Source organism: Bufo bufo, chromosome 2 (assembly GCF_905171765.1).
Source record: "Bufo bufo chromosome 2, aBufBuf1.1, whole genome shotgun sequence".
Lineage (NCBI taxonomy): Eukaryota > Metazoa > Chordata > Amphibia > Anura > Bufonidae > Bufo > Bufo bufo.
Window position 1 is genome coordinate 612,596,470 of NC_053390.1, and position 25,998 is coordinate 612,622,467.

General features: G+C 42.8%; 1 long non-coding RNA gene across 1 annotated transcript; it reads left to right on the plus strand.

Moving 5' to 3' along the window:
* Nucleotides 1–573: 573 nt before the first annotated feature.
* Nucleotides 574–24,646, plus strand: LOC120991716. The gene is made up of 5 exons (XR_005776777.1): nt 574–585; nt 5,295–5,300; nt 7,820–7,825; nt 10,180–10,190; nt 24,467–24,646. It is a non-coding gene; the product is annotated as an uncharacterized LOC120991716 (long non-coding RNA).
* The last annotated feature ends 1,352 nt before the right edge of the window (nt 24,647–25,998 follow it).

Below are 25,998 nucleotides of genomic sequence, written 5' to 3' on the forward strand. Positions count from 1 at the left end.
ACCAGCATTACTAGTAATGCTCGTTAATGGTGATCTGGCGGTGTAAATGGACTGACGATTACCCGATAAACGAGCAAAACGTTCGTTCATTTGGTAATTGTATCTTTTGTGCAGCACAAAAGATTATCGTTTCCCAGTGGCAGATCGCGCTGTGTAAACGCGATCTGTTGCCAGAAAGCAAGAGACAGTATGGGGAAGAGCGATGGCAGAAGATCGATGCATGTAAATGCACCAGTCTCCTCTGCTAGCGATCAGCAGATTGTCAGGAAGGAACGCTTCCTTCCCAACAATCTGCTAGATCGACGTCTCGCGTAAAGGGACCTTAAGACATACAGACATTGTAGATGATTTTCATCACTATTAGAAAGCTGCCTGGTGGAAACTATGAGCCAAAAGCATTGTCAATGGCAGCATTTAAGAGATAGACTCAGTGGAATTTATTTTATGTAAATGGGTTTTATTTTGCACTCTATTAGAGATACATTCAAAGCAAGAAAGTTGTGGAACTCTCACTAAATAAATGATATGAGTTTTAAGATGCTTGTATGAACATAGCAAAGGCTACTTAAAGACTTTAAAGTCTAAGTCCAATGCATTTTTTATGCAGGTTGGAATAAACATCAGAGCAGCAGGCAAAGTCTTTCAGTTTTAGTTTTACTACGGACCAGGAAAAAAGCTGCCTGGGGATTTACAGGCTTTCTCTAAGCCAACTGACACAGTGGTAAAATATGTAACACGTATTCCCTAAATCTAAAAAAGGTGAGGACTATATGTACAGTACGTTACACTATGAATCAGGAGAGCAGAAGATGTTTGCAGATTCTGAGAATATTCTCGTATAAATTTTTCAGTAAAGCTAATAAATAAGGATTAATCTAGCATTTTTTTTGGAAGAATCTTCCGGTACAGTATTGATGACAGGTTCAATAAATCAAATTGATTGAAGCGTAAAATGATTAAACACCCTTAAAGGGGTTTTCTTATCTCAGACAATGGGGGCATATCGCGGTGGGACCGGCACCTATATCGAGAACGGAGCCCCGAAAGTGAAGGAGAGCGCACTGCGCAGCCGCCTTCCATTCATTTCTATGGGGCCGCCCAAAATAGCTGAGTGCTGGCTCGGCTATTGCCGTCTGCCCCATAGAAATTAACGGGAGCATGGACCGCGCATGCGCGGCACGCTCCCATTCACTTCTATGGGAGAGGCGGGGATTAGCGCTTGGTGGTGGACGGACCCCGGGAAATCTGGAGTCCTCCAGCCATAGTGCTCCCCGCTCCATTCTCAGTATAGGTATTAGACAATGGGGGCATATCCTAGCGATATGCCCGCCATGTCTAAAATGGGAATGCCCCTTTAAGTGTTAAGATTTCAAAGATAACATTTGCTTTCTTATTCAAATGTACTCTTGAAATGTTCTAGACAGATTAACCTGTTAGTGTAGAGAAAGCTTATCTTAATGTTGTATTTTATTACATTGCAGAGATCTTTAGTAAGCAGCAAAACAAGATTTAATGTCTTGTCATTCATATTTCTGTATTAAAGAGGTGCTTAGTGAATTATTTAAAATGGCAGCCACCTGTCTTAGAATGTGAGCAGGACTGGTTTCCACCACTGCAGAACTGCCTAGGGAGAAGAGGGAGTGGGGCCTCACTATACACTATGCTCTGGCACTTGCATATACTACATATTGGTGAGGTTTCCTGCCAGGCTGCTGAGTTATGTCATATCACAGGCTGGATCACATCATTACCATCTATTGTACAGCAGTGTAGTGTGTAATGATCAAAGGCCTAATTCGCATATTAAGAAAAAAGTCTCACTACTCAAGAACAAAGCCTTGGATCAACAACAAAAAACAAACAAACAAACACAAAACAGCTATTAATCAGGTGAACCTCAGCTATGTGTCTATACAAACAGTTTGATAGGGAGGTAGGTGGTGACAGATTCCTTTTAAAGTGGTTGTCCAACCTTTACTATGTGATGACCTATCCTCAGGATAGGCTATCATTAGCTGATCGGCAGGAGTCCAACACCCTACACTCCCGCAGATAAGCTGTTGAGGCATAGCTCCATCACCAGTTGGCAGCAGAACTTTGGCGCTCCATTGATATAGCAATGAGCTCCCTACACTACTATTGACTGTGCAGTCCCCACACTGACTTTCAGTGATGGAGCTGCACCTTAACAGCTGATTGGCGGTGTGCAGGCTGTCAGACCCCTGCCGATCAGCCAGTGATGGCCTATCCTGAGGATGGGCCATCACTTAGTAAAGGTTGGAGGCCCTTTCAAAAGCCTGGTCTTACTTCTCTGTAGGCAATGCCCTCAGATCTGTAGTATTAATTAGTGCCTTATTGACACATTTACACAAATTTGAATGGGTAGGGGTAGACTGGAAAATAAAGTGGCTCTGAACAAGAAATCGAAAGCTAGACAAACAAAAGTAGGCCGGGTCAGCAAACCTTTAGGGGTGGTAACTTTGCTGGTAAGTGGGCCCATGCAAAAAACAGATAGGTTATGCTCTAGATTTAGAAAAAACTTTGCTGCAAAAATATCAGTGCAGATTCCACAACTATAATTCTAGAATCAATGTGCAATATGTCTAAACTCATCCTTATACTGAATGTTCTAATACAGTTATATATCCAGTCACATGTGAGAAAAATCTGCAGTATTTATAGTAGCAGTAAAGTGGAAGAGATTTGAAAAAAATGTCATCAACACTGTCAGACAGCCAGGGAGACAGACGCAGTCTCACAGGAAGCATGTCACCAAGTGAAGACGTGTCTCTCATTCTCCCAGGGGGTCTCCAGCCCTCCGGCGAGACATCCCTCACCCCTTCACCCCTCGCTTACCACGAGGGGTGGGGTGTCACCCTCGGAGGGCGGAGCTAGTAAAGATTTGCGCTTTACACGCGCGCGTCACTCTGAGATCCACTACGGATCTTGGTACTGCTGGGAGACAGGGCACCGTCATTCCCAGAGCTGACGCTGGTCAGGGGTCCCGGGATGTCGGAACCCCTAGCGTCAGCTGTTGCCAGCGAACCTCTGTTGTCATGTATCCTGATTTGGACATGGGGTGGGAGGTTCCTTCCTCTGCACACTCTCAGACCTCGCCTGTGCTTCCCTGGTCTGAGGGTGGAGATTGGGTGTGACCTCACCACTGTCAGGTGATCTGTGGAGGGATATTTAAACCTGATCTTTTCCCCCATTCACTGCTGATTATTCAGTTACTTCCTGGTTCTGGATCTGATGACATCTGGTGAGTGGTTTCTCTGGTTATTGACTCTGGCTTTGGTTTTCGTTGTCCTCTGGTTCTTGTGCTTATGTTTACTGACCATTCACGTGATTCCCTATTGTCCATTGCATAGTGTCACGGTATTTACTTTGGGGTTTTGCCCAACTGCAGCCGGTGTGCCCAGCCACCAGCCACCCTGCTATTTGACACCTGGAAATGGCTCGGACAAAGTCCCCTTTCCTGCTGGAGGAGGATGAAGAGTACCCCGACCCTCAAGGGTGTTCAAAGTGTGTCTGGTACGCCGCATTTGCTGGCCGTCAGTTTGACTTTATCGTTACATTAGCATTACACACACCCTGTGAAAAGTTTGTTCAATCAAATTAGCTGATAACTTGTTCTTCTGTGGTGCAGATTTATGCCATGGATTACATACACCTTTTGCAATGAAAATGGTAAAATCTACCGCAAATCTGCAGCTCTAATATACAGATCTGCTACGAATTTTCCAAATTTTGGACTCCGCGCCCCCAAACTTTTCCCCATGAGACCCAGTAGCGTTGTTAGTTTTCTATAAACCATGTAGATTGTAAGCCCTCACCGGCAGGGCCCTCTCTCCTTCTGTACCAGTTTGTAACTCGTCTTGTTTATGATAAGTGCAATTGTCTGTATTATGTATGTATACCTCTTCTCATATGTACAGGGCTATGGAATTAATGGCGCTTTAATAATAAATAATAATAATAAAGATGTATATGATAATACAACTCTGAATAGTACAGTCATACAGTTAACAAATAATACTGTAACGGTCACGTCCACACACACACAGGCGGAAGGATAGTGACCACTGCGCTCCACCCTCACCCCTGGCCCTGCCTACTTGCCTCACGAGTCCTGATGAGAGGGGACAACTGGATGACAGTCCTTTACTTCGGATATGTGCAGGAACGACAGACAAGACAAAATACGAAACATGTACGGACCGGGTCAGAACCAAGAGAGCTACGCAGTAGAAAGGGTTAAGCAAAGAATGGTCAGGAGAAGCCGGGGTCAAATACCAGGAGAGTAGAGAAGTACCAGAGGAGTCTGCAAAGAGTAGTCAGGTGGGAGCCGAGGTCACAATACCAGGAGGGATGTGCAGTACAGGAGCAGCAGGCAAAGGATCGTCAGGGAACAGGATCAGGTGAGTATTCAGTAGTCCAACAAATAGCCAGGAACCTAGAATTAACAGGCAACCTGTGGCCAGCAGGCTGCTTGTATTTATAGTGGGGTCTGAGGGTCATGTGACGTGGCCAGCGCCACATGACCGACAGACAGACAAGTCGAGCACCGAGTGATCAGCTCGGCACTCAAGGCATACCTAGGAGCAGGGAGCCTCCCAGCTAGCAAAGCTGCCCTGGGAACGAGGCCAAACACAGATCGTCGCTCCCGAAGCTAAGCAGCAGGTCTGCGGCTGATGGGAGACCGAGTGTGCCTTTGGTGCCCCGTGACAAATACGCTATGTAAGTGATAATTATTGGGGAAGTGTGTTTTAGAAGGTAAAATAAAGTATATTGTATTTTAAGGGTTATTTATTTTTTGCTCGAAATTTGGTAATTATTATCACTATACTATTTATGAACAAAATCCAATAAACCAAAACCAATCCCACCATACCATGAGCACAAATTACCACCACATAGTGGCTGAACACCACCATGCTGACACTGATTAGAAACCACTATACAAACACCAAAATTACCGCCATACCATGGCCGTATAATGGTAAATACCATCTCTACCCAGACACTCTGCGCACCAAATAAATAATGACAGTACAGTCATTACTTGGTCATGTCATCTCTGATTGTTCACTTTTCTTTTTCTTCTCCGTCCAGCTCAGATTGCCATAAATAATTCCTCCAGCCGTGACTTGTATCTGTCAACTACAGAATCCTTTTGTTCTCAGGGAATGTAAATTGCTACTAGAGGTGTTTGGCAGCGGCGTTGTCCCCGCTTAGGACACATGCATTTTTTGCCTGAGGGGTTAGGAGGTGGAGGGTAGTTTGGAGGAGAGATAACTGTCAGTCAAATGAGCTTTCCACAACAACTATCAAATATCAGATATGTATGGCAAACCTAAGAGATTGCACAATTTTATTAAGGCAATAAATTCGCTTTTATTAAAGTATGTCTCCATTTACTTGCATAGGTTCCATTTTAGATTTTTTTCTAAGACTATTTAAAATTTCCAATTTCCCCTGCATGCAGTAGATGTGTTGCAGAAATTTCTGCATCTGGAAGTCAGTTGAAAAAATATGGATGAGGTTGTCATGGTGGCAATCACATGGATTTCTCCAAGCCCCATTCAGAAAAATGGGACATTCACAGACATTTCTGCAACAAATCTCAGAAATATACACAAATATATGAATTCAACCAAATAGAGAAAACTGAAGCTGAAGATGATCTGTCAGCAAGGCAGATAGGGCAGCATGAACTAGTGACACTGGCCCTGATAAAAAAGGTTGGGTCACTGACTTGGATTGACCCAGTGATTTTCTTAAAATCTAAATTGTGAATTATCGACCATTATTGTATTACGCAGTTAAAACTTAACTTCTCTTTTCACTAGCAACAGAAAGCCAATATCTTGGGGTACAGATTCCTCCTAATTTATCTGATTTGTAAACACTGAATTATCTACCATTATTGCAGTGTAGAACGCGGGACATTAAATCCTATGATAGGCCACAACTGTCTTGGTTTGGTCGGATAAATGTCCTTAAGATGGACATCTTACCACGCTTTCTTTATCTTTACCAGACTATACTGATCTCTGTACCAAATGCATTCTTCAAAAGTTTGCAGAGTATGACTAGAATATTTGCATAGCCATTCAATCCTTGTTCATCCGAAAACCATTGGAGGGACCAGTCTTCCAGACTTTCAGGTGTAATATGAGTCCAGTCCATTGTCTCAATGGTCCCTCCCTTGGATCTCATCCTTGGATTGGCCCCCCCTCACTCCGCCCCCCCCCCCCCCCACTGACTTCATTGTGTGTTCTGCAGCTATGGGAGAGGCTCCTTAGTCATAAGGGTCTCTCTCATTGGCCTGGCCTTAAGACTCCCTTATTTGATAACCCGATATTCCCTCTGGCTGAGGGTAGGGACCACTTTCTTTCTTGGTCTTCCTCGGATCAGACATGTCTGACACAAGTGATGACTGCTGACTCCTCCTTACCTCCACTCGCTGTTTTTCAGGAGGCATAATCGAATAGGATGCTGTCCTGGATGGAATGCGCTCAGCTAATAGACTTCCTCAAAACAAAGTTTCCATTGGGGATTCCTAAAATGCCCAGAACTGACTTTGAATCCCTGCTGTTGAACTCTTCCCCTCCTTTGCATGTTATCTCATCACTTTACATTCTTCTTTTTAACACACCCAAACCCTTGGCCTCCTCTTTCACCATTGCTTGAGAGACGGAATTGGGCCTTAGTCTGTCGGAGTGGCAGAGGGTCTTCCTTAGAGCTTATAAACTATCCATGGCATGGCATGGCATGTCTAGATGGTATCATTGGCCACTATTGTCCCTCTGGTCATGAAATGGAGCCTAGAAGTAGATCATATTCACAGAATGGAAACACTAATGATGGCTAGTACACCCCAAGCGCATAATACAGAGTTACTTTGGCTCCCCTAGCAGACGGCCCTCTCTACTGCACTTGGCTGGGTGATGCAGCCTGAATAGGTTCCCAGTCAAGCTCAGTGGGCTTATCCTTGATGCAACGACAGTATAGAGGATGCGGCTGAGGTAGTGTGTCCTGGCTCGTCGAACACCCTGCAGAAGGCTTCTAGGAAGGCCTGTAGATCCATTATGACTGGGTAATTCCTTTCCCAGAAAGGGTTGATCCAAGCCAGTGCCTCTCCAGTAAGGTGTGACATAAGAAAAGCCACTTTGGCTCGGTCTGAGGCAAATTGGTGAGGCAAGAGTTCAAAATGAAGGGTGCATTGATTTATGAACCCCCGGCACTGCTTAGGGTCACCAGATTCTAACAAAACATATGGCTGGTGGCAGTTGAAGATTTAAACAGAGCATGAGCGACCAGCTCAGTGAGATGGACAAAAAAATAAGGAAAAGAACAAACAGCAGGGGGTGCTATACAGATACATTTTATTGAATAGCTCATCGGCTGTATTAGATTTTCAATTACATGCAATTACAAATGTATTTAGATCCAGGTGCTGGTTTGAAAAACGTAGAATATGCTTTTGACACAACCCCTTTAATAGGTTAGGAATAGTTAAACAATGATCCTAAGATTGTATATGTAAATGTTCAGTACATTATGAGATGCTCTATTTAAAGGTTAGTTGTTTATTTTACAGAATGATTTTGCACTGATTAAAGTTATACTTGAGCATTGCACAGTTTATGCCTTGACACTGTGAAGGACACATAACACAACTCATGAATATGGAAATGAGACAACATAAATATTTCTGGGGCACAGTATCATCTGAATTGGAGATTTGTGTTCTGTTTTCCATTCATAGTTTTCTATACATGCTCATTAGCTCGAATGTTGTGCTGATGAGCAGATTCTAGTTTTGAGACTTGTCAGCCAATTAGGGCAGTATAAAAAAGCCTTCTAGCTCTCTCCCTAATGTTGCATTATGGTGGCAGAGTGCGTTCTTTCTCCTGGGGCTCTGTGTCAGCACAATGAAACTGTAGACTCCAGTTACACTCAGCATTTTGTCAAACAATGTATTCTCTAAACGCTTGTTAAGTGTAATGGTGATTACTAAAATGTTTCAAAATATAAATGTGCCTCTGATTACTGCAAAGAATAATCAATATACAGTAAATAGTTTTTCCTGGTGGAATAGTATACTATTATTATTACTAATAATATCGCTTATGTTGATTACATGGTGCAATATTATTTGCATTCCCTATGCATTTATTATTCCTTATTCATATTAAAAGTAATACTTATTACATGGATTAAGGTGTCATCTTATTTATATGCTGCAGCTTTAACATGTTTTACAGTGCCTTACATTCATGGGAAGTGGTAAAAATAGGAAATAAGTAAATAAAAAACTTTTTTTTTCTCTCACATACAGGGAGTGCAGAATTATTAGGCAAATGAGTATTTTGACCACATCATCCTCTTTATGCATGTTGTCTTACTCCAAGCTGTATAGGCTCGAAAGCCTACTACCAATTAAGCATATTAGGTGATGTGCATCTCTGTAATGAGAAGGGGTGTGGTCTAATGACATCAACACCCTATATTAGGTGTGCATAATTATTAGGCAACTTCCTTTCCTTTGGCAAAATGGGTCAAAAGAAGGACTTGACAGGCTCAGAAAAGTCAAAAATAGTGAGATATCTTGCAGAGGGATGCAGCACTCTTAAAATTGCAAAGCTTCTGAAGCGTGATCATCGAACAATCAAGCGTTTCATTCAAAATAGTCAACAGGGTCACAAGAAGCGTGTGGAAAAACCAAGGCGCAAAATAACTGCCCATGAACTGAGAAAAGTCAAGCGTGCAGCTGCCAAGATGCCACTTGCCACCAGTTTGGCCATATTTCAGAGCTGCAACATCACTGGAGTGCCCAAAAGCACAAGGTGTGCAATACACAGAGACATGGCCAAGGTAAGAAAGGCTGAAAGACGACCACCACTGAACAAGACACACCAGCTGAAACGTCAAGACTGGGCCAAGAAATATCTCAAGACTGATTTTTCTAAGGTTTTATGGACTGATGAAATGAGAGTGAGTCTTGATGGGCCAGATGGATGGGCCCGTGGCTGGATTGGTAAAGGGCAGAGAGCTCCAGTCCGACTCAGACGCCAGCAAGGTGGAGGTGGAGTACTGGTTTGGGCTGGTATCATCAAAGATGAGCTTGTGGGGCCTTTTCGGGTTGAGGATGGAGTCAAGCTCAACTCCCAGTCCTACTGCCAGTTTCTGGAAGACACCTTCTTCAAGCAGTGGTACAGGAAGAAGTCTGCATCCTTCAAGAAAAACATGATTTTCATGCAGGACAATGCTCCATCACACGCGTCCAAGTACTCCACAGCGTGGCTGGCAAGAAAGGGTATAAAAGAAGAAAATCTAATGACATGGCCTCCTTGTTCACCTGATCTGAACCCCATTGAGAACCTGTGGTCCATCATCAAATGTGAGATTTACAAGGAGGGAAAACAGTACACCTCTCTGAACAGTGTCTGGGAGGCTGTGGTTGCTGCTGCACGCAATGTTGATGGTGAACAGATCAAAACACTGACAGAATCCATGGATGGCAGGCTTTTGAGTGTCCTTGCAAAGAAAGGTGGCTATATTGGTCACTGATTTGTTTTTGTTTTGTTTTTGAATGTCAGAAATGTATATTTGTGAATGTTGAGATGTTATATTGGTTTCACTGGTAAAAATAAATAATTGAAATGGGTATATATTTGTTTTTTGTTAAGTTGCCTAATAATTATGCACAGTAATTGTCACCTGCACACACAGATATCCCCCTAAAATAGCTAAAACTAAAAACAAACTAAAAACTACTTCCAAAAATATTCAGCTTTGATATTAATGAGTTTTTTGGGTTCATTGAGAACATGGTTGTTGTTCAATAATAAAATTAATCCTCAAAAATACAACTTGCCTAATAATTCTGCACTCCCTGTACAGGTAGAAACCAGATACCTATACAGATAATTTAGTAAGGAGCAAATTAGTAAATTTATTGATGCTCATTTATGTATTAATTCCTGAGGTCAAAAAGAGGGACATTTAAAGATGAAAAAGGGACAGAGGGATTTGGGTCAAAAAGAGGGACTGTCCCTCGAAATAAGGGACACTTGGGAGGCATGTTTAAAGGTATCCAGCAAAGAACTGTGTACCACACAGTGTACAGTCCCATGTAGTTGGAACGATGGGTGATTGCATTAATTTCAGGCAAGGTTAAGGTATATATCCTGGTGTATAAATCAAATAGAGGTCTAAAATGTTATGTGAACAGACCTTTATGGTGGTTTTACACGGCCCAGTTGTCAGGCAGATTATGTCTCGTTCATCGGGTGATACAGTCTTTCGAGCAGGCAAGTCAATTATCATTCCTGGGCAGCAGATTGTGCTTTGTGAACAGTGATCTGCTGCCCAGAAACAATACAGCTGTATGAGGACAAGCAATTGCAATAGCAATCCCTAGTTCTCATACTCAGTGGCATGCCTAGGGTGTTTGGCACCCAGAGCGGGTCCTTTATTTGGCACCCCCAAATACTTATATAAAAAATTGTGTTCACCCTCACAGTAGTATTGCCCTCATTGTACAACCTTCACAGTAGTTTTGTCCAGATATGTGCCCTCTCACTGTAGTTATGCCCACACTGTGCCCCCTCAAAGTATTTATGTCCTCACTGTACAATTTTCACAGTAGTTATGCCCACATTGTGCCCCCTTCACAGTAGTTATCTATTCATTGCGCCCTCCTCACAGTAGTTATGCCCTCATTGTGCCACCCTCACAGTAGTTATACCCTCTGTGTGCCCCTTTCACAGTAGTAATCCACTATCTGTGCCCCCTCACAGTTGTAATGCCCTCTCTGTGCCCCTTTAGAGTTATGCCCTCACTGTGCCCCAATAACAGTAGTAATGCCTTCTGTGCCCCTTCACAATAGTAATGCCCATTGTGCCCCCTTCATAGTAATAATGTCCACTCTGTGCCCCATAACATTATGCCCACCCTTTTACCAGGGTAATGCCCTCTGTTCCTCCTTCACAGTAGTAATGCCCTCTGTGCCCCCTTCATAGTAGTAATGCCCACTATGCTCTGTTCATAGTAGTAATGTCCATTGTGCACCCTACACATTAGTAATGCCCTCTGTGCACCCTTCATAGTAATAATGTCCATTGTGCCCCCTTCATAGTAATAATGTCCATTGTGCCCCCTTCATAATAGTAATGTCCATTGTTCCCCCTTCATAATAGTAATGTCCATTGCGTCCCCTTTGCAGTAGTAATGCCCATTGTGCTCCCTTAACAGTAGTAATACCCATTGTGTCCCCTTCACAGTAGTAATGCCTATTGTTCCCCATTAATAGTAATAATGCCCACTGTGCCCCCTCCATAGTAATAATGTCCATTATGCCCCCTTAATAGTAGTAATGCCCTCTGTGCCCCTTTGTAGTAGTAATGCCCTCGGTGTCCCATCCATAGTAGTAATGCCCTCTGTGTCCCATCCATAGTAGCAATGCCCTCTGTTCCCCCTCCATAGTAGAAATGCCCATTGTGCCCCCTTCACAATAGTAAAGCCCTCTGTGCTCCCTCCATAGTAGAAATTCCTATTGTGCCGCCTCTGTGTTAAAAAACAAAAACACAGTAACTACTCATCTTATCCCATTCCTGAAGCTCACATCCAGCTCTCCCCTGCAGACATAGATCACTCTGCAACACTGTGTGGGCAGAGCTTAGGCAGATTCCCAGGCTGCAGGCTCCTCCCACACAGGCCAGCAGCGTGATCTGTGTCTTCAGGCTGAATGGCGGAACAGGGAGAACTCTCCCGACGGAGCTCTGGGAGCTGGTCTGTATTGATGGAAGCGCTCATTGCTTCTAGGCTCTGGCACTCCCCAGAGAGAGGGCAGCCCCCCTCCCCTCCCTTAGCACACCACTGCTCATACTGTGGAGGTGATAGCTGCATGTAAATGCAGTGCTTCACCTCCACTGAACGAGCAGCTAGTTGTAAACTTGCTTCTCCTCGCGAGTAAACCTGCCACAAGGGTCTATTTACTATGGGTTGATTCACAAAAAATCTATTATGCCTTATTGATGACATGTCCTATGTGTACAATGATAACAATAAAGCTTACAATGCAGTTAAAGGGAACCTGTCATGTGGATATTTGATTATAATCTAACTAATTATATACAATTATTAACTACTAAAAAGTGCCTTAGATGTATTCACTTACTGGTGTGACAGATGGTTATCTCATAATATACACACAAAGATGCTGCATGCCGCATGCTAATGAGCTGATTTGAGTCCGGCTTGATGTCATTGAGTCCAGCGTATATTTAATTCAGAGCTATAGCCACTCCCCTGCCCACCTGCTGCTGATTCATATGGAAAATAACTGTCAATCAGCAGCAGGTGGGCGGGGAGAGTCAGGAGCTCATGAATATTCATGACTCATCATTATCAGCTGCAGCTAGTTGACCTGCTAGCTGTCTGAGCCTAATTCCCCTTGTGTGAACTGTGCAGTATTTGTGAGATAGAGACGACCTGTCTAGGTAGAGCCCAGATAGGCAGGTGTTTATTTTGATGTTTTTTGGTGTTCTGTGCTACGGTTTCAGCCAAGTGACTCTTAACTTGGATGCCACGAATTGTGCTACGCTGAGGAGCAAATAAAGTGCTATTTGGACTTTTAACCCCTGAAGTCTAAGAGTCTGTGATTACTGACCCCACTGCAAGTACACAATCCCATACAGTTGGTGGAGATATGCAAAGGGTAAGTTGCTAAGGGCAACGGTATGACAGAATTGTTTTGGCAAACCTGTATGTCCTGGGCGAAGACTGCAGCCACTGTGCATGCCACTAAATCAGCTGGCACAAGCCAATGCAAAGTAACAACAGACCAATGCACAGCAACAGCAAGCTAAGCTGAGAGTTGAAGAGGCCCAGGCATGGCAGCAGATTGCTCATGAAGAAGCAATGGCAGCAGGAGACAAATCACCTGTTAATAAGTCAAATAGCTGCATTGAGAGAAACCAGAACTGTCCACAGAGTGGAGGAAAGGCCTATAGAAACTGTGAATGTGAGAAGAGCTATGCAGCAGTCCTTGCAAATAATGACACACGATGATGACGTTGAGACCTACCTCATTGTATTTGTGAGAGTGGCAGAGAAGGAGAGACTGCCAGTTGCGGAATGGGCAGAAGTGATTGCTCCCTTTCTGACAGCTGAACTGCAAAAGGCATACTATGACCTTAAGGAGCAGGATGTCCGGGACTATACCAAATTGAAATTGGAAATCCTTGCTCGCCTTGGGTTTACCCATGCCAAATCCCAGATGTATGACCTCATCCACCTCGTAAGGAGATGGCTGGAACCAGACTTGTGGAGAAGGTGGTGGTGGATCACAGCCTTCGAACCCTACCTGCTGACATTTAACGTTGGGTCGGGCATGGGGACCCAAAGGATGCCAACCAGCTAGTCAACTTGGTAGAACGGTTCCTGTCGACAGAAGACTACCTCCGCGATGTCCCAATGATGCCATCACCACCCAGAAGCCCCAACTGACAGGAAGCATCTGGTAAGAGAATTCCAGCTGTTGGCGAGTTGTGGAGGGGGGATCATAGAGGGGACAAGTCTCTGGAGGTTAGGCTTGGGCAAAAGACTGGTTGTCCCCAGTTGCAAGCTAGCCCAAGGAAGGACACCCCGCCAAGGAGACCAGGACTACTCCAGTCCTGGAGATTCCTTGAGTGGGAACATCTGGTTGCCCATTGCCCGCTTACCTCTGAGTCCATGGAGTGTGACGCTGACTGCCGTCAATCAATGTCCAGAGAGACTGTGTGTGTTATGCACCAGGACTGGGGACTGAGCCACAAATATGTAACATTATAATAAATGACTGTCCGGTCAAGGCTTTACTGGACTCGGTTAGCTTGGTAACCCTGGTACATGCCAGCTTTGTGGCTGGGGAATATTGAATGTTATGGACAAACTTATGAGTGTGCTTTGAATCCATTGGGGCACCAAAGTGCACTCAGTAGCATGTGCAAATGTTAAGACTTTTAAAGGAACTGCCACATGAAGTAGGGGTAGTGAAAAATGTAATGCATGGTGTGTATATATATATATATATATATATATATATACACACATATATATACATTGTTTACCCTTTCTGCTATGTATATGTAGAGCACTGTGATTTTACAGGCTCAGAAATTGAGCCCACTCCATCAGCTAATGTTGTCAGCTACAACATGCAGCTACTGTAACACACTGCAGTAGCTGTCAGGATTGGAGCTAGTTCCAATTCTGACATTTTAACCATTAAGATGCTTTGTGTAGACATAGCAAACATAATACATACTACACATAAAATGTAATACAATTTTATAAAATGTTTAAAAAAAACACAAAAAAGCCCCACCAAAACCACTTTCTCAATATGACCCCAACACCCCACACCCCCAATAATGAGTGGGGCGCTATGATTTCTACATACACCCTGGCAATATATTATAAATTAATGTATAATACAGATTAGTGGCCATATGCAATAGATTACTCACGTTCAGGCAACCACTTTTCCAATGAGGTCCCTCACACTTTGCCTTAGTGCTATATTAGACCTGGAGATAGTCAGCCAGATCATAGGAATAGTGTAGGTGCTGCCGATTATCCATTGAACAAGCGAACACTCGTTCATCGGGCAATCGCAATTTTTAAGCAGGTTAAAAAAAATCATTGTTTGCTGGCGGGAGATTGTGCCGTCGAATCAAGTTTTGCTGCCGGCAAAAAAATATTTTTTATGGGGACAAAAGACTGCTCTGCTTCTGTGTAGGAGATCACTGCATTTAATTGCAGCGGTCTCCCCACTGACGAGCAGGGGATTGTTGAGAAGAAATGCTTCCTTCATGAAAATTGAAATGCTGATCTGCAGGTCTAATACAGGCCTTAGATTGCACTTGATTGTGTCACCTTTACAGGCCATTCATGTCTAGGCACCTAAAACACTTGAAAAAAAACCATCCTAAATAGTCTGTTCTGTTCAAATAGATCAATAAGTTACCTTGGACTTTGCATTCCTGTTGTGACTATGAATTACAACTGTTCCCTCAGGTTCCCCAGGGAAAATGATCTCACTGTTGATTTGTGTTTACCTCTTGTACAAATGTCAGTGTTACATCACAGGACATACTGATTTCCAGAAGTCCATGGAGATCATTATCAGGAAGGCTGTTCTGGCCGCAATTTCTGCTCCTATTCTTTTCACTCCTCACTTGTCTGTCTTAGTAAATACTTTTTTCACATGAGCATTTATTTTTACAACTGCAATTTTGGCCATTCTGCTGTTATTCCTGCTAGAAGTTTATGAATAAAAGTACAGCTAAAAGGAAGGTAATAAGAGCAGAAGCTGAAGCCAGAAACAGATTTTCCCCAAAATTAGGTCAACAGTAGCTCCTGATAATGATGTCCATATCTATTTCTGGTGGTTGTTAGGTCATCTTTATTTATATTATCCCTTTGAACCTTTATACAGCTTTCATGACCAGGGATATCATGAACACCAGAGCAAGATGTAAGATTTTGGAATGCTACATATTATCTCCTTCCCAAGATCTGCCATACATGTATGGTGCAGCAGGCAAGGAGTTCCCTTAAGACATTATTAACCCCAAATGCCGGATCCCCATTTTTCAAATCTGACATGTGTCACTTTATGTGGTAATAATAACTTTGGAACACTTTTACTTATCCAAGCCATTCTGAGATTGTTTTCTCATAACACATCGTACTTCATGTTAGTGGTGAATTTGAGTTGATACCTTTTACTTTTATGCATAAAAAATCAAAAATTTGCAGAAATTGTTGAAAAATTTGCTATTTTAAAAATTTGAATTTCTTTGCTTTTAAGACGGATAGTAAAACTTTATAAAATAGTTATTACTTCACATTCTACATATTTTATACTTTATGTTGGCATCATTTTGCAGATGTTGTTTTATTTTTTTAGGAAGTTAGAAGACTTAGAAATTTAGAAGCACATTTTTACATTTTAAAGAAAATTTCCAAAACCCACTTTTTTAAGCACCATTTCAGTTATGAAGTCACTTTGTGGGGCTTACTGTCAATGCGGACGTGCACTCAGTATAACAGATAACTCCCCAACCAGGCTCTGGGCGAGAGACAGGGGAAGGGTCACCTCCTAGCTAATCCCTGACCTCTTTCTCTGCCCTGCTCAGCCCACCTACAGACCTTGAAGGTAGATCTGAGATGTCCCCGTGCCTGGGCTGACAAAACCCTGAATTCCCTGAGATGGTGAAGTGGGAAATAGGAGCAGCCTGCTCGCACAGAACCTGGATGGGATAGATGACACAAAACAACCAACTAGAAACAACACTTATCTTCCTGAGCTGGAACAGACAGCCAACCTTCCTTCCTAGCTTCCAAGACCACAATGATGAGTATAATCCGCTCAGGGCACTGGGCTGAGGAGCTATTTAAACTAATGACTCCACCCAGTGCACCTGATGAGGCGCGGATCCAGCACGACTCCAAAACAAACACTAAACTCGTGCTGCAATCCTGGCCGACCTCCGCACATCGTCAGAGTGGGGCATGACACTTACACAGTAGAAACCATCCATAAATGACCACATTTTAGAAATTACACCCCTCAAGTTATTAAAAATTGATTTTACAAACCTTATTAACCCTTTAGGTGTTTCACAAGAATTAAAGCAAAATGGAGGGGAAATTTTAAAATATCATTTTTTTGGGCAGATTATCCATTTAAATCCAATTTTTCTGTAACACAACAAGAGTCAACAGCCATAGAAACCTTAATATTTATTACCCTGATTCTGCAATTTACAGAAACCCCCCATATGTGGTCGTAAACTGCTTTATGGGCACACGGCAGGGTGCAGAGGGAAAGGAGTGCCATATTGTTAACGGAGGGCAGATTTTGCTATAATGGTTTTCAGGTGCCAAGTCACATTTGAAGAGCCCCTGAGGTACTCCTAGAAAGAAAACCGCAAAAAGTGACCCGATTTTGGAAACTACCCCCTTCAAGGAATAAATCTAGTGATGAAGTGAATGCTTTGACCCAACAAGTGTTTCATAGAATTTAGAAACACATGCCAGTGAAAATGAAAAATAAAGTTTTATTTCCAATATAAAGTTGCTTTAGCCCAAAATTTTTCATTTTAACAAGGGGTAACAGGAGAAAATGCACCCCAAAATTTGTTATGCATTTTTTTTTATAATACGGCAACACCTCATAAGTGGTCATAAACCGTTGTTTGGGGGCATGGCAGCATTCAGAAGGGTAAAAGCGGCATTGGGATTTTTAACATGTAATTTGCTGAAATTAGTTTAGGGCCCATTACATTTGTATTCTGTTGTTTAATATGGTTATGGCGATACCAAATTTATGTAGTTTTTTTGTGTTTTATTACTTTTTCAGCATAAAATCACTTTTGTGTTAAAAATAAATTATATTTTGCATTGCCATATATTAAATTCCATAACATTTATATTTTTTCACCATTGTAGCTGTGTGGGGGCATGTTTATTGCAGGAGGGGCTGTAGTTTTTATTGGTATAATTCTGGGGTACATATGTCTTTTTGATCACTTATTATACCATTTTTTGTGAAGGTGAAGTGGGCAAAAATGGCAATTCTGTCAGTATTTTTAATTTTTATGGGGTTCCTCTTGTGGAAAATATTATATGATTATTTTATTCTGTGGGTTGATGGGCTGTAGTTTTTATTGATATCATTTTTGGGTATTTATGTCTTTTTGATCACTTGTTAATTTTTTTTTGTGGACTTGTAGTGACAAAAACAGCAATTCCGTATTTTTTTCTACATTATTTTTTACAGCGTCCACCGTGCGGGATTAGTAATATGATACTTTGATAGATCTGGACATTACGGACGTGGCGATACCAATTATGTGTAGATTTTTTATTTTTTTATTTTTTTAATGACTTAAATGAACAGATATCAGAAAAGACAATTTAAATTTAAATAAAAAATTTATATTTTTTTATTTACATTTTTATTTTTTATTTTTCAAGAAGATCCAGTGGGCCTGATGGCTATACAGTGCATTGCAATAGTCATATATTGCAATGCACTGTACACCGTGTGCAGAATTATTAGGCAAATGAGTATTTTGACCACATCATCCTCTTTATGCATGTCGTCTTACTCCAAGCTGTATAGGCTCAAAAGCCTACTACCAATTAAGCATATTAGGTGATGTGCATCTCTGTAATGAGAAGGGGTGTGGTCTAATGACATCAACACTCTATATTAGGTGTGCATAATTATTAGGCAACTTCCTTTCCTTTGGCAAAATGGGTCAAAAGAAGGACTTGACAGGCTCAGAAAAGTCAAAAAATAGTGAGATATCTTGCAGAGGGATGTAGCACTCTTAAAATTGCAAAGCTTCTGAAGCGTGATCATCGAACAATCAAGTGTTTCATTCAAAATAGTCAACAGGGTCGCAAGAAGCGTGTGGAAAAACCAAGGCGCAAAATAACTGCCCATGAACTGAGAAAAGTCAAGCGTGCAGCTGCCAAGATGCCACTTGCCACCAGTTTGGCCATATTTCAGAGCTGCAACATCACTGGAGTGCCCAAAAGCACAAGGTGTGCAATACTCAGAGACATGGCCAAGGTAAGAAAGGCTAAAAGACGACCACCACTGAACAAGACACACAAGCTGAAACGTCAAGACTGGGCCAAGAAATATCTCAAGACTGATTTTTCTAAGGTTTTATGGACTGATGAAATGAGATTGAGTCTTGATGGGCCAGATGGATGGGCCCGTGGCTGGATTGGTAAAGAGCAGAGAGCTCCAGTCCGACTCAGACGCCAGCAAGGTGGAGGTGGAGTACTGGTTTGGGCTGGTATCATCAAAGATGAGCTTGTGGGGCCTTTTCGGGTTGAGGATGGAGTCAAGCTCAACTCCCAGTCCTACTGCCAGTTTCTGGAAGACACCTTCTTCAAGCAGTGGTACAGGAAGAAGTCTGCATCCTTCAAGAAAAACATGATTTTCATGCAGGACAATGCTCCATCACACGCGTCCAAGTACTCCACAGCGTGGCTGGCAAGAAAGGGTATAAAAGAAGAAAATCTAATGACATGGCCTCCTTGTTCACCTGATCTGAACCCCATTGAGAACCTGTGGTCCATCATCAAATGTGAGATTTACAAGGAGGGAAAACAGTACAGCTCTCTGAACAGTGTCTGGGAGGCTGTGGTTGCTGCTGCACGCAATGTTGATTGTGAACAGATCAAAACACTGACAGAATCCATGGATGTCAGGCTTTTGAGTGTCCTTGCAAAGAAAGGTGGCTATATTGTCACTGATTTGTTTTTGTTTTGTTTTTGAATGTCAGAAATTTATATTTGTGAATGTTGAGATGTTATATTGGTTTCACTGGTAAAAATAAATAATTGAAATGGGTATATATTTGTTTTTTGTTAAGTTGCCTAATAATTATGCACAGTAATAGTCACCTGCACACACAGATATCCCCCTAAAATAGCTAAAACTAAAAACAAACTAAAAACTACTTCCAAAAATATTCAGCTTTGATATTAATGAGTTTTTTGGGTTCATTGAGAACATGGTTGTTGTTCAATAATAAAATTAATCCTCAAAAATACAACTTGCCTAATAATTCTGCACTCCCTGTATAGTCAGTGCTAAACTTACACTAAGGCCTCTTGCACACGAACGTGTGCTGGCCGTGCCCGTGCTGCGGACCGTGGGCCAGTCGCATGTGGATCGCGAACCCATTCACTTGAACCCATTCTATCTTTTTGCGGAACGGAAGCGCGGAACCCCACGGAAGCACTCCGTAGTGCTTCCGTCCGTGGTTCCGTTCCGTTGCACACCGCATCTCCGAATTTGCAGACCCATTCAAGTGAATGAGCCCACATCCGTGATGCGGAATGCACACGGCCGGTGCCCCGTCTACAGAGACTAACCAATCGGAGACCTTCCCGGCAAGGGACCACTCTGATTGGTCCCTTGCTGGCTTCCCCCGGTGTCTCTCCTCTCCGAGAGAGCAGGGACTCCGGGGCTGTGACACTTTATAGTGTCACAGCCTCGGTAAGCAAATTGGATGTGACACTAATGCAGGATGTGACGTTCAAATGCAGAAAATCACTTGCAATTTGGACGTACAGTTACATGCAAATGCGTGAAAGGGTTAATGTTGGCTCAGAGATTGAGCAGGCACAGGAGCTGTGCTCGCTCAATCACGGAAGGGGCTTTGCTGTGACTGACTGCCAGGCTCCTGCTGTAACTGCCGGCAATGGAGACAACTCTGACACCAGCTATTTAACCCTTCAGATGCGACCATCAATTCTGACTGTAGCATCTAAGGAGTTTACAGCAGGAAGAGGCACCTTCTCTATCACCATTGGCTTCCTGCGATGCAGTCGTAGAGTGCAGATGGTTACTATGGCAACTAGGAGCCTTACAAAGGCATTACACAGTGTGTATTGCAATGCATTGTACTAATGATCAGACCATAAGATTCAGTTTAGTTAAAATAAAAACTAAAAAAGTATTAAAAAGTTCTATAAATTTTTAAAAAAAATATCAGTAAAAAAAAACTTTCCCCTCATCAAGACTTTTTAATTGTAAAAAAATAAAAAATAATAGACATATTTGCTATCTATCCTATCAGGTGAACACCATAAAAACAAATACAAGTATTCTGGAACAGCTATTATTTTGGTCTCCTTGCTTAACAAAAAGTATAATATCAAGCAATCAAAAAGTCAAATGTACCTTAATATGGTACCAAAGAAAATATCACCTCATTCCGTAAAAAATCTAAAAGCAGTGGTGGAATTGCTGCACTTTCTTCTTCTTGCTTCCCAAAATGCGAAATAAAAAGCAATCAAAAAGTCATAGGTACCTCAAAATAGTACCAATGATAATGGCAACTCATCCTGCAAATAATAATCCATCACTCAGCTCCATTCAGGAAAAAATAAAAACGTATGGTTTTAAAAAAAATTGATGTATTGATACTCCAAAGGCTGCGCTAAAGCAACAAGGCTCCCATAACCATCCATCTATGCTGTAAAAGCCATTCTGAACCCTGCACTGTACCAAAAAAGCAGTTTATATCCACATCTATGCCATTTCTGTACCCAGTAGAACCCGCCTAAAAATTTAAAGTTAGTGGTGTGAGTCTCAGATGGCACAAGGTGGGCGCAGCATACTGTGCACTGACATGCCATAGCTGTGGAATACTTACAATTTGCACTTTGCATGGTCCTCTAAACACTAATTTCTGCAAAGTGCCTGTGCCATCAAGATGCTCACACCATCTTTTAATAAACATCTTAGGGGGGTGTGGTTTCCAAAATATGGTCATTTATTGGGCATTTCCATTGTATGGTACCTCAGGGGCTCTGCAAATGTGATGTAGCACCCAAACAACAGTCCTGCAAAATCCATGCTCCAAAAGCCAAATGACACTCCCTTCTGAGCCCTGCTGTGTGCCCATACAGCAGCTTACATCCACATTTATGGCATTTCTATACCCAGTAGAACACGCCAAAAACAACTGTTGTTTCTCAGATGGCACCAGATGGGCACAGCATATTGAGCACTGAAATGCCATATCTGTGGAGAAAATGCAATTTTCACTTTCACTGCAAATTAATTTCTGCAAAGTACCTGTGATATGTGCTCACTCTACCCTTTAATAACTTGATGGGTAGAGTTTCCAAAACAGGTTCACATCTCTGGGTTTCATTTATTATTTCATCCCAGAGCCTCTATAGTTTTTAGCACAAACTGTGTCAATTACCGCATCGGGCCTCAAATGCACATGGTGCTTTTTTTTTTATTCCCGACACATGCCAGGAACACAACATACTGGGCACTGAAATGGAATATCTGTGGAAAAATTCCAGTTTTCACTTTGCATTGCATGCTGTTCATTAATTTTTGAAACACCAGTGGGGTCAAAATGCTCACTACACCCCTTAGTAAATCCTGTGGAAAGTGTGGTTTCTAAAATGGGGTCAGTTCTTGGAGGTTTCTGTTTTTTGTTATGTAACCTCAAAGCCTCAGCAGTTGTCAGCACAAGCTTTGTAAATCACCAAACAAGGCCTCAAATGTTTGGGGCTAAAGCAACATTTTATTAGAAAAAAAATAATTTTGCATTTTATTTTTAAAACACCCATGGAAAAATCCTCACTACACTCCTAGATAAATTCCTTGAGGGGTGTAGATTCCAATATGTGGTGTAGGAATGTAGATTCCTATATGAGAAAACTATTTAAGAATCACTTGGTAAAGTAAAAGCATTCCAATGTTTTTACCACATTAAGTAATACATCAGATTTGCAAAATGAGGTTGTCAGGAAGGTGAAAATTGACTGTGTCTGGTAGGGGTTAAACATGTACCTTTTTTTATTATTGCTTAGTCTATGCAGAAACCAGTTATTGGCTGCTGCAGAGAATGTGACCATGCCCATGATGTTCTGGAAGTAAACACTGTGGGGGCCGGAGGCAGCACGGAGGACCAAAGCAGCAGGGAGCAGTTAAGTATCAATCCTTAGCTCAGGCCGGGTTCACATCACCGTTATGCATTCCGTTATTGTTTTCCGTTATAACGGAATCCAGTACTTTTCTGTGTTTTCCATCCGGCATAGCGGAAACCAGACGGATCCGTTATGCTTGCCTATAGACTTCTATTATGACAGATCAAAACGGAATGCCTCTTTAAGGCTGGGTTCACACGGGCGTTGCGGGAAAATGTGCGGGTGCGTTGCGGGAACACCCGCGATTTTTCCGCGCGAGTGCAAAACATTGTAATGCGTTTTGCACGCGTGAGAAAAATCGCGCATGTTTGGTACCCAAACCCGAACTTCTTCACAGAAGTTCGGGCTTGGGATCGGTGTTCTGTAGATTGTATTATTTTCCCTTATAACATGGTTATATGGGAAAATAATAGCATTCTGAATACAGAATGCAAAGTAAAATAGGGCTGGAGGGGTTAAAAAAATAAAATAAAAAATTTAACTCACCTTAGTCCACTTGATCGTGTAGCCGGCATCTGCTTCTGTCTCCTTTGTTGAATAGGACCTGTGGTGAGCATTAAGTACAGTTACAGGACCGGACCTTTGATGACGTCACTCCGGTCATCACATGATCCATCACCATGGTAAAAGATCATGTGACGTACCATGTGATGACCGGAGTGACGTCATCAAAGGTCCTTAACTGTACTTAATGCTCACCACAGGTCCTATTCAACAAAGGAGACAGAAGGAGATGCCGGCTACGCGATCAAGTGGACTAAGGTGAGTTAAATTATTTTTTATTTTTTTTTAACCCCTCCAACCATGTTATAAGGGAAAATAATAATGATCGGGTCTCCATCCCGATCGTCTCCTAGCAACCGTGCGTAAAAAAATTGCACCGCATCCGCACTTGCTTGCGGATGCTTGCGATTTTCATGCAACCCCATTCACTTCTATGGGGCCTGCATTGCGTGAAAAACGCAGAATATAGAGCATGCTGCGATTTTCACGCAACGCATAAGTGATGCGTAAAAATCACTGCTCATCTGAACAGCCCCATTTAAATGAATGGGTCGGGATTCAGTGCGGGTGCAATACGTTCACCTACCGCATTGCACCCGCGTGGAAATCTCGCCTGTGTGAGCGCAGCCTAAGGCTTCCTTTTTGATTTCCGTCTCATGGATTCTGTTATTTTCTGTTATAACTATGTTATAACGGAAAACAATAACGAAATGCATAACGGTGATGTGAACCCAGCCTAAGTTGGGCAGGCTGCTGGCACTTAGTAAAATGTCATTATTAACAGAGAACCACTTTTAATATTATACATTTATCTTTATTATAGGGAATCTCCCCTCAAAAGCCTAAACCAAACCCACACCAATAGTTTAACACTGCTTTCCATAATGCACACACACAGTACAAATGCCTCCCAACTGTCCTGGATCCAGTGGAAGAGTCCCAAATTTCAGGCACTGGCCAACTGCCCTGGAAGCCTGCCACATGTTTTTGGGAGGCAGTTACATCTGCATACAGTGGTGAAGCATTCCCCCTGAGAAGCCACTGTTGGCAGCTTGACACAGGCAGGAACAAGGCAGTGACATCATGATTAGTGTTCAGTGCGAATATTCGTATTGCGAATTTTTATCGCGAATATCGACACTTCGAGAATTCGTGAATATTTAGACTATAGAGCTATATATTAGATTTTTTTTTTTTTACCAGCACACATGATCCCTCCCTGCTTCTAGCTTGTGGGCCAATGAGAAGATTGCAATATCTTTGTCAGAGCTTAGCAACATCCGTAGCAACCAATAGGAAAGGTGCCTACCCCTTACTATATAAGAACTTCCCCAGCAGCCATTTCCTGCTGTTTTTTGCAGTTGCGAGGGAGAGAGAGGAGTGTTGTGCTTTGCTGTGTCATCATACATTATATTAGGGTACTTTCACACTTGCGGCAGAGGATTCCAAACAGGCAGTTCCGTCGCCGGACCTGCCTGCCAGATCTGGCAATCCAGACTCAAACGGATGGCATTTGTCAGACAGATCCGGATGCTGATCCGTCTGACAAATGCATTGAATGCATTGAAATACCGGATCCGTCTCTCCGGTGTCATCTGTCAATGCAGCAATTTTAATGCCGGATACGGCATTAATACATTCCAATGGAAATGAATGACTGATCCGGCATTCCGGCAAGTGTTCAGGATTTTTGGCCGGAGAGAAAACTTCAGCATGCTTCGGTATTTTCTCTGGCCAAAAAACGTAAGAGGGACTGAACTGATGCATCCTGATGCATACTGAATGGAATGCTCTCCAATCAGAATGCATTAGGAAAAAACTGATCAGTTTTTTTCCAGTATTGAGCCCCTTGGACGGAACTCAATACCAGAAAAGAAAAACGCTAGTGTGAAAGTACCCTTAGATAGCTCATATATATTATATAATACAGATAGTTAGTTAGTGGGAGATACTCAGTGTAGCTTAGTTAGTAAATAGTGTAGCTGATAGGTTCAAGTGCAGGGTGTTAAGGACATTATATAGTTAGTTAGCTCAAATAGATAATACAGATAGTTAGTTAGGGGGAGATAGTCAGTGTAGGTTAGTGAGTGTAGCTGATAAAAAGTATTTTCCTTGCTGTTTTAGTGTCATTGTCTTAGGGTTTCGTGTGCTAGGGAGGGATTATTGTCATCGTCGTTCGTCTGTGAAAAAAAAAAAAAAAGTATTTTGCTGCCTGGTTTTCTGTCATTGTCTTAGGGTTTCGTGTCTATTTTATTAAATTTTTGCCCCATTTTCCCAAACCCAATAAAGTTAGCCCAAATTCCCTCTTCATTTTTCATGAGTGGACGTGGGCGTGCCAGCAGCCATGGTCGTGGTTGGGGAGTCGGTTCCAGTGCTGGACCGCTGCCACCACGGGGCCACTCCTCTACCCATGGAGGGGCGGGCGCAGCTGGCAGGAGCATCCGCCTCATCAGAGATTTTTTTGGGCGTGGCAGCTGCCCCATTTCATCTCAGGACACCGAGGCAGTTGTTATTCGTGACACAAGCCAGTGGCACGAAGTCCTCTGCCCCGACTCTGAGCAGCAGCAGCTCTCCGCCTCCTGCAGGACTATCCCCCAAGACTCGTCCCTGATGCTGTTTGACAGCGACAGCGAGAGGGACATCTTGGGGGACGTAATGCAGGAGAGTGAGCTGCAGCTTGGTCCAGATGTGCAGGACCTTTTGGAAGGGATGGAGGAGGAGGTGGAGGGGACCCCTGCACCTAGTCAGACCCAGGCGTCAGCCGGGGGACAGTGGAGCGAGGTCAGGGGCTCCACGTCTGCTGTTCCCCTCAGTCCACCACTGGTCGACCTTGGGTCTGACAATGCAGGCGACGAAGAGGAGGGTGACCAAGAATGGGTGCCACCTCTCTTGTCAGGTGACAGCAGCACTGATGAGAAAGGTAGGCACCCGAGGCAAACGGTGCACCAG